Source organism: Hyperoodon ampullatus (assembly GCF_949752795.1).
Source record: "Hyperoodon ampullatus genome assembly, chromosome: 14".
Taxonomy (NCBI): domain Eukaryota; kingdom Metazoa; phylum Chordata; class Mammalia; order Artiodactyla; family Ziphiidae; genus Hyperoodon; species Hyperoodon ampullatus.
In genome coordinates, this window is record NC_136927.1 from 70,179,414 (window position 1) to 70,188,241 (window position 8,828).

The following is an 8,828-nucleotide window of genomic DNA, read 5'->3' on the forward strand; positions in this document are numbered from 1 at the left end:
CCCTTGTGAAACTGACTCTTGGAACCCAAGAGTTGACCTTTACAGCCATCCTCATTCAATGTCATCTTGTTGGCTTTCTAAGCTGCAAAAAGCCTTTTGAATCCTGCTTTGTCCTCCAACAGATAGCCGCTTCTTCCTGGCGTGATCTCATCCACACAGGTGATCACAGCCACCTGTGTCTTGCCCCAAGTAAAGACAGGTGTGCAGAAGGCAGAGAACTCTGAGGCACACCTGGAGAGGCCTCTCTCCAACCGGACTTTGAGATGTGAATTCACACCCTTTGGGGAAAGTGATGCTATCAGAGGTGCTGGACTAGGGCAGGTCTGAAGCCCACATCTGCACCCCTGCCCTCTCCCAGCCATGCTGGCTTGCGGGTCTTGGAGCAGGGGTGGAGCCGGCACACACCTGAGCCAAGCAGGCCAATTGTTCTCTCTCCTGGGTTTTGAAATTGAAACGCAGAGGCTGAGGGCGATCCGGCTTCCAGGTGGAGACTCTATTTGTTTCCTAGGGCTGCTGTAACAAATTACTACAAATACAGTGGCTTCAAACAACAGAAATTTATTCTTCCACAATCCTAGAGGTTAGAAGTCTGAAATCAAGGTGTCAGCAGGGCCACAGGGAAGATTCCTTCCTGGCCTCTTGCAGCTTCTGGTGGCTTCTGGCATCCTTGGCACTCTTTGGCTTGTAGCTGCATCTCCCAGTGTCTGTTTCTGTCTTTACGTGGCCTTCTCTCTTGTCTCTACATGGTCTTCTTCACAAGGCCCTCGTCTCTCTGTGTCTCTGGGCCCTCTCCTCCTACGAGGTCACCTGTCATTGAATTTAGGTCCCAGTCTAATCCAGTTTGACCTCATCTTAAGTAATTACATCTTCAGAGACCCTATTTCCAAATAAGGTCCTATTCTAAGGCTCTAGGTGGACATGAATTTTGCGGGAACGCCATTCAACCCACTACAGGGTCCCTGAGGGGTAGTGAGAGGACAAGCCAGGGCACCCTGTAGCCATAGCTCCGCGGGAGTTATGGGGAAGCTGAGGAAGAGAGCTCGCAGGAGGAGAACAGGGCAGAGTGGAGGGGCTATGTACTCAGGGAGAAGTACAGTGAGTTGCCATTTAGTGACTGGCTTCCTCTGTCTGCTTCCAATAACCCACTTCACTTGAGCCAGCTCCAGTGGGTTTCTGATCCCAGCAAATGATGCCTAAGACAGCCTTCATCCTCCACCACAAATCCACCCAATGTGCTCCAGACTTTAACAAAGATGTCCATCTCACTGGGCAAGATACACAGTATCCATAACATGATCTTGATCTTGTAGCCACTGAATTTCTACTTCTCAGAAAGTGAGAGACATCTGAGTGGAAGATGAGCGGAGCCTGGCTCTTCCCCCTAGGCTGGGTTCTGACTGCCTGGCAGCACTGCCCATCCGGCTCTGGAAAAAACTCCCCACCTCCCTGCTCCAGAGCTCTGATCCTTCTCCAAGGGGTCCCACCCCTTCCTCTCACTCCCTTCCTCAACCCAGATGTGGGACCCACAACTCAGAGGGAGGAGGCTGGGCCTTGTCTGAACTTGGAAAAGCCCACATAATAAAGGGCCGAAAGGACAGATGGACCCTGCTTCCCCCTTCCCCAGGTGGTTGACATCAAACACCATGCTCCCTCTCTAACTGGAACAGTTTTGGGAGCCAGCACTGGGGCCACATCCTGGTAGGGGAGGAGGACATGTGTGGAGGAGATACTCGGGGTCTTGGCTGTATCCAGCCGGCGGCTGAGGTCCCCCCCCACCCCCCCACAGATGATGAGGCTACATTGCATCTGCCAGACAGGAAACCTAGGGAGGCCAGAGGCAAGGGAGGAAGACAGATGGTCACTCGGGCTGGAGTTTCCGCACCTGGATGGAGGTGGGCTGAGGGGCCACACACAGGATCAGGCTGTTCCCAAGGATGTGCACAGCCATATCCAGACACATCCTGTCTACCCCAGTCCACTTCCAGACACGTGCAGAAGCAGATTTTCCCAACTTTCATTAGCCACCGGTGACAGATGTGCCACCTCTCTCTTCAGGAAAAAATGGAGGATGCCATCAGGATGACAAGATAAACCTGGACAGGAATGAGTGTAGTCTTGCATTTAGGCTTCGTGGGGGGGATCATAAGTGGGCACCTCTGCCAGACTCTGGAGCTTCCTTCCTTTTTCCACAGGCTCCCTGGGGCAGAAGGAAGAACTGTGTCCTAAGAGCAGAGAAGACGAGAGACTGGATCCCAGGAAGCTGCAGTGAGACAGATGGTGAGTTCACACATAGCTCCTGTGGAGCCTGGCATCCCATTGCCTGCCTCCACGCACTTCTCAGAATCCGAGGCGGTTCCTCTCCCCTCTCCGGGCTCCATCCACCTGCTCCAGGATGTGCTCTCCTTTTTCACTGAGGCCCCACCACAGAAGATCACTGAGAGCCTCACAAAATTTTCTGGAATGTAGCTCCCCTGAAAGAGACAGAAATAGCACTGCAACTGCTGACTTTCTGGCACAAGCCCTTCCCATCGCAGATGAGCCCCTGCCACTGGGAGAAGCACACCTCCTCCTTCCCCAAGCCACCTGTGCAGCTCAGCCTTCCTGCACCTGAGGCACCTTTGCAAGTGCTGTGTAGCAAGGCTCTACCCGGGCCCACTCTCTCCTCAACATAAACATTAGCGTGCTCAAAGCCCAGCTGGCATTTTGATTACACCCACACCTTCAAAAGAGGTTACTGTCAAATCCACATGCGTTTCAGAGCAGGGGTTTGGAGTGGCCCCTTCCAGCTGGGCAGAAGCATGGCCTCTCTGGGACCTGGAGTGGGTAGTTACGCAGCCCCAAGGTGAGGGCCTGAGAGAGAGTCCAGAAATCAGGGAAATTGGACTCGGTAAAGCCCGGGTGATGGACTTATAAGAGTTGCTTAGAAGCAACTTAAAAATTGTGCAGCTGGGCTTCCCTGGTGGCGCAGTGGTTGAGAATCTGCCTGCTACTGCAGGGGACACGGGTTCGAGCCCTGGTCTGGGAGGATCCCATATGCCGCGGAGCAACTAGGCCCGTGAGCCACAACTACTGAGCCTGCACGTCTGGAGCCTGTGCTCCGCAACTAGAGAGGCCGCGATAGTGAAGAGTGGTCCCCGCTTGCCACAACTAGAGAAAGCCCTCGCACAGAAACGAAGACCCAACACAGCAAAAATAAATACATACATTACTAAACTCCTACCCCCAACATCTTCTTTTAAAAAAAAAAAACATTGTGCAGCGCTGACGGGTCCTCAGCATGGACACATGCAAACCAGATGCGATCATTATGCAAATAATATGCAAAATACATGTGTGGGCCTCCCGACCATTGCAAATGCCAGATGTGGCCCTTGGGGATCCTGGGTTTAGCTGAGCCAGGCTGTGGGGCTGAGAGATGACCCAGGACTAGTCTCTTACGGTGGGCAACAGGGGCTCAGCTCTGAGGCCTTTCACACACTTACGGAAGGAACCAGACGGGGAGTCGATCAGACCTCCAATCGCAGGCCCCGTGACCTTCACGGAGGCACTTCACCCCTCTGAGCCTCTGTCTTCTCATCTGTAAAATGGTCGACTACGAGGACTAATTGAGAACATTGGCTAAAGGCCCCATCTGCACAGCCAGGCACATAAGAGACACCTTTCACTCACTGAAATGCAGGACCTCCAAGGACAACATCGCAGCTGTGGGCTTGGGGAAGGTCAGGGTTGGACGGGTCAAGAATCCACATACTCCTCGTTCATTCAGAATCTGTCAGAGGTCCCACTTGACAGGGGTGGTGGTGGATGCTGGTGGTACCCTGCCAGACCCCCTGTCCCTGGCCAGAGCACTCACGATCCCCACCCCCCACCCCCACTGCTAACGCCTAATGCCCACAGCTGCCCCTCCTGTGGATTGCTGTTGGCTAATGAGAGCTGCCTCCCCTGGGAAGTTCCAGACCCTCCCATCCCACGGCCAGCGACTGGCTGATACAGGGATATGACGGGCTGGCCTCCTCACCTCAAGGGGACAGTCCAGCCGTGTGGTTATATCCCAGAGCACCCCTGCCCCCCCATCAGGCCACATCTAGACTCCACCTGGGATCCCATTCTCGCTCCGCCCCTTCCCTCTCCTGCTTCCCTCCCTCCCTCCCTCCCTCCCATATGCGTTTCTCCTGGGAGGCCTCCCTTCATAAATCTCCTGTTCCTGAAACCCTATTTCCAGCTGTGCTTCTGGGAAACCCAACCCAAGACAGGGAGACAGCCCTGCAATCAGAGGGGGATAACGAATGTGATACTCATTATGTCAAGGACCACAGGGAGGTATGGGATCGCAGAGGAAGAAGTGACCAGAGTTGGGAGAAAGGATCAGAGACCTCTCCACAGACAGCCACCACTAGAGATCAACTGTGGGGAGAAAGCATCCAGGTGGCGGGCGCAGCATGTGCAAGGCCTGGCGGCAGGAGACAGCCTGTGGGTTTGGGGAGCCTGGCAGAGCTCCAGTGGGGGGGCCTGGCCCCAAGAGAGACTGGCAGGCGCCAGAAAAGAGGGGCCTTGAATCCCCCCTGAAGAGTCTGGACTTTACGGCAGGGGAACGACACATACAGAACTGCCTCCAAAAATGTCCCTTGGCTACCACTGCTCTGAGCAGGCAGGGTGCCAGGGCAGCGCCTGCAACATTCAACCACCAGGCTGACAGGGATGGGGAGGGGGATTGGGCGGGGGGAACGGGGTGAATCCCAAAGGCTTTCAGGACAGAGAGCTGACAGGCCTTGGTAGCAGTCTGTGGGTGTGGGGAGGATTCTGGAAGGTGCCAGGCAGACCAAACGTCAGACAGCACATTAGGGTGGGGCTGGGTGACCACGTGTGGTCAAGCGTGGGGAGAGAGGAGGGTGTCCTGAGCCGTACGGGGCAGGGGTCTGCATTCCCCGTGCGGCCACAGGGCAGCCACGGCCAGGCCGTCCGAAGCAGGAGGCCTCGGTGAAGGCGGACGCCGATGGGAGTGGATGGCAAGCTGGCCTGCTTCCAGCAGGCGGCCCGGGAGCTGCTCCCGCTGGAGGGGCGGATGCAAGGCCCTGGGAAGACTCGCCTGCTTTCCTCTCTCTCCTATTCATGGACACCAGAGTAAAAACCACACGGGATTACCACTGCTTACAGAGGAGGCAGGCATGGCATGGGCGGGTGCAGAGCAGCTGAGCCAGGCCGGGGAGGAAGGGGTGGTCGTTGCCATGGAAGACTCACGCTTGGGTAGGCAGAACCTGACCTCTACCCAGACACTGCCCTGATCTCAGACCTGCTCTGCCTTAATTCCTAATGCTCGGGGACCTCTGCTGCGCACCGGCTCCCTGCTGCAAGCACAGACAGGTGGGCCCCAGGCTCTGTGCTCAAGGCACCTGGGATTGAGAGGCAGAGGTGGCTCAGAGTCGGGAGAAGCCTGGGGTTGGCGGGGAGGTCAGGAGAGGGACCTGGGGAGGGGGAGGGGCAAGAGAATCCCTGGTGGGGCGTGGGCTCCAGTGAGAGTGGGGCTCTCTGGAGGGGATGTTTCTGGGATGGGGAGGGCCGTTTTCAGGCTGAGGACTTGGGGGTGGTGCACAGAGATGCTTGGTCTTCACCCTGTGAATCCAACTCGCCTGCCACTTCCCGTGTGCCACGGTCATTGTCTTTCTGCATCGAGCTGCCCTCCCAAGAGACAGTCCATGATGCAGGCGCCACCTCCTGCCTGTGTTTGCTGAGTGGATGAACTGTGGGTCCCCCTGTAGCCATGAGGAGGGTACACTGGGGAAGGTGGTGGTCCAGGCAAGAGATGCTGAGGATAAGAGAGGACAGGCATTTGGAGGGAGAGTTACCAGGCTTCCAAGAGCTGGCTGGAGAGCTGGGTCAGGGCCAAGGTCAGAGTCATGGGCCAGCACCCCTGCGAGGTCCCAGGCTCTGTCTCCCTGCCCGTTTCACACTTAGTGCTAGACAGTACATCTGGCAACTATTCAAAGGGCTTCCAGCCAGGGTCTGACCTCTCTGACCCCCAGCCAGAGCGGCCCACACACCTGCTCTTGCCACCCACCATGTGACAATGGGGCCTTCCCCAGGTTGAGCCTCCGCAGCCAGGGGCTCCCACATTCCTGGCTGCACTGCTGTTGGCCGGCAGCCCCAGTTCCTTTGGGAAAGGCCAGGCAGGAGGCTCCCACGGTGGGACTTTATCCCTCCCTCCCCTCCCCCGCCCGGGGGCTGTGCTGGGATTAGGGCACCCTCCTCCCCTGCTGCGTCTCATCACTGCCCATGTGGTCCAACCACTACTGAGGGCGTCTGCAACGGCAGGCCCCTTCCCTCACACCTCCTCCTCCCATGCCTCCCTCTGTCCCCCTCAGCTACCGGCCAGGGAGTCCCCGGGTGGGTGATGGGAGGGAGGGGGCAGGCCGGAACTGCTGCATGCAGTCAAGGGTGGAAGGGAGGGACCTCCCTGGTGGCGCCGTGGTTAAGAATCCGCCTGCCAATGCAGGGGACACGGGTTCAATCCCCGGTCGGGGAAGATCCCACATGCCGCGGAGCAGCTAAGCCTGTGAGCCACAACTACTGAGTCTGCGCTTGAGAGCCCGCGAGCCACAGCTACTGAGCCCGCGCGCCTAAAGCCCGTGCTCTGTAACGAGAAGCCACCGCAACGAGAAGCCCGCGCACCTCAATGAAGAGTCGCCCCCGCTCGCCACAACTAGAGAAAGCCCACGCACAGCAATGAAGACCCAACGCAAAAAAATAAATTAAAAAAAAAAAAAAAAAAAGGGATGGAGGGGAGTGGAAGGCGTCCGGGAGGATGAGGAGGACAGGGAGCCTCAGTGACTTCTGAGGGGCTCCAGGAGGGCTCCAGTTTTCCAGCTTGGGGGTCTGTTTTGCCGGGACAAGGGAAGAGAGGAGACAGAAGTGTGGAGGGCAGTCACGTTGGCTTGGAGGTGCCTGCAGGTGCCCTGGAGGAATTGGGTGTCCTGTCTGTCCATTGCTCCTTCCCAGCTGAGGTGGGGGGCTGCGTGCCCCTAGGGCAAGATCAGAGCTGCCCCCCCATGAACACCATCCCACACGGATGGTGGCCAGTTAGTGGTCCTGGGGACCTCACTCCTCCCAGATGCTGGGGGGGAGGGCACCAGGTCAGAGGTCGTGAGGGTTCCTTCTACCTGGGCAGCTGGCTGAGGCCCCGAGCCGCCCTTTGCTCCACTGAGCTGGCACCTCCCAGGCCAGGGCTCTATCACCAGCCACCCCTTCTGCTTCGGGTCGCTGTGTCCCCATCCTTTCCCCTCTCCCCCCCTCCCTCCAGTCTCTCCCTCCCTCTCTCCTCCCCAAACTTCCTTCTCCTTTTCCCATAATAAGGAAGAGCCATGATTGCCCATCATATCCAGAAGCCAAATTGTCAGCAACAGAAAAAGTGGTTTCCCCCACTTGGAGGGCTCTGACTTTAGACACCCAAGGTCCAGGCGGGTGGCATTCCCAGGAGGAGGTAGGAGATGGCTACACTCTGTCCTGGGGAGGGGCACCCTCCCCGGAAGGGGCTGATGGCTCCTAATACAGGGGGAAATGAAGACTCCCCCCCCGCCACCACGAAAAAGTTTTCATAACAAAAACAAATTGAAGGTTCATAACCTGCCTGATCTGGTTTGTCCGAAACTGGAGAGAAGTTAACTATTGGCAAAAGTTAAGACCATGGGAATGAAGAGATCGCTTTCCACAGGAGTCTGTGTGGGTGAAAAGAAAGCTGGGACGTTTACGGTAAAAACCGAGGAACAAGAGTCAGTGAAGGAGATAAGAAAGATGAGGTCAGAGGAGAAGAAGGAACTTGGAAGTGGGGAGTGGGGAGAGATGCCAGCTGAGACCAGGAGGGGAGACATTTTCAGGAGACTCAGAATAGCAGCAGGTGAGGGCTTGGATTTCCTGACCAAATGAGAGGGCAGTGGGGCCCTTGGACTGGACCAAGCTGGGCTGAAACAGGATGAAGGGGTGAGGAGTGGAGACGGTGCCTGTGGGGGAAGGAGGGTGCGGGGAGACAAAGGCAGATGAACGAATGAGTCCAGAGAAGGTCCAGAGGCCGCTGGGGCTTCTGAGCAGGAGGAACTAGGCGTGTTTCTAGTGAGGGGAAGGAGCCAGGGAGAGGGAGAGGTTGGAGGCCCAGAGGAAGGGAAGCGAGGCCCCCAAAGGGACAGGACCCAGGCCCAAGGGAAGAGGATGGAAGAGGAGGAGGGCCAGGAGGGTGCGGGAAGCAGGGCACCTGCAGGTGCAGCGGAGAGAGGCGGAGGGGCTCCTTGTTTTAAATGGCAGGTGAGGTTCTCCCCCTGGATTTGGGGTGAGGATAGAGGGATGTTTAGGCAGGGCCAACGAGAAGTGCAGGTTTGAGGAAGCGTGGCAAGGAAAGGGCCCTGGAGAGTCTGGATCACAGGGTGTGCAGTGGCCGCCAGGCCCCAGTGACTTTCCACTGACCACAGCCCTCCACAGCTGGAGGGCGGGGCCCAAACCAAGGCTTATAGGGCTTATCCCAGGCTGTGAGTGCAGATCTGGGGAGGGGGGACCTGAGGGCCTAAAGGTTGGGTGCTCCCTCACCCAGGTTCCCAGAGGAAAATACATTTAGAATCAGCAGAAACATGACAGCGACTTCAAAAAGTACCTGAAACCAGGTGTGTAAATTATTAAACACGGCTTTGCTATATGTTTTGTGACAATGTAAAATAAAACAAAAAAACCCCACAGGTTTTCAACTTGAAAGAAAAGAAAAAACAAAGGAAAATATGAATGTTTGGGAACAACCCAACTGGTGCTGGCATTTCCGTGGCCCTTGCTACCTGGCTGGTGTCATCAGCCTG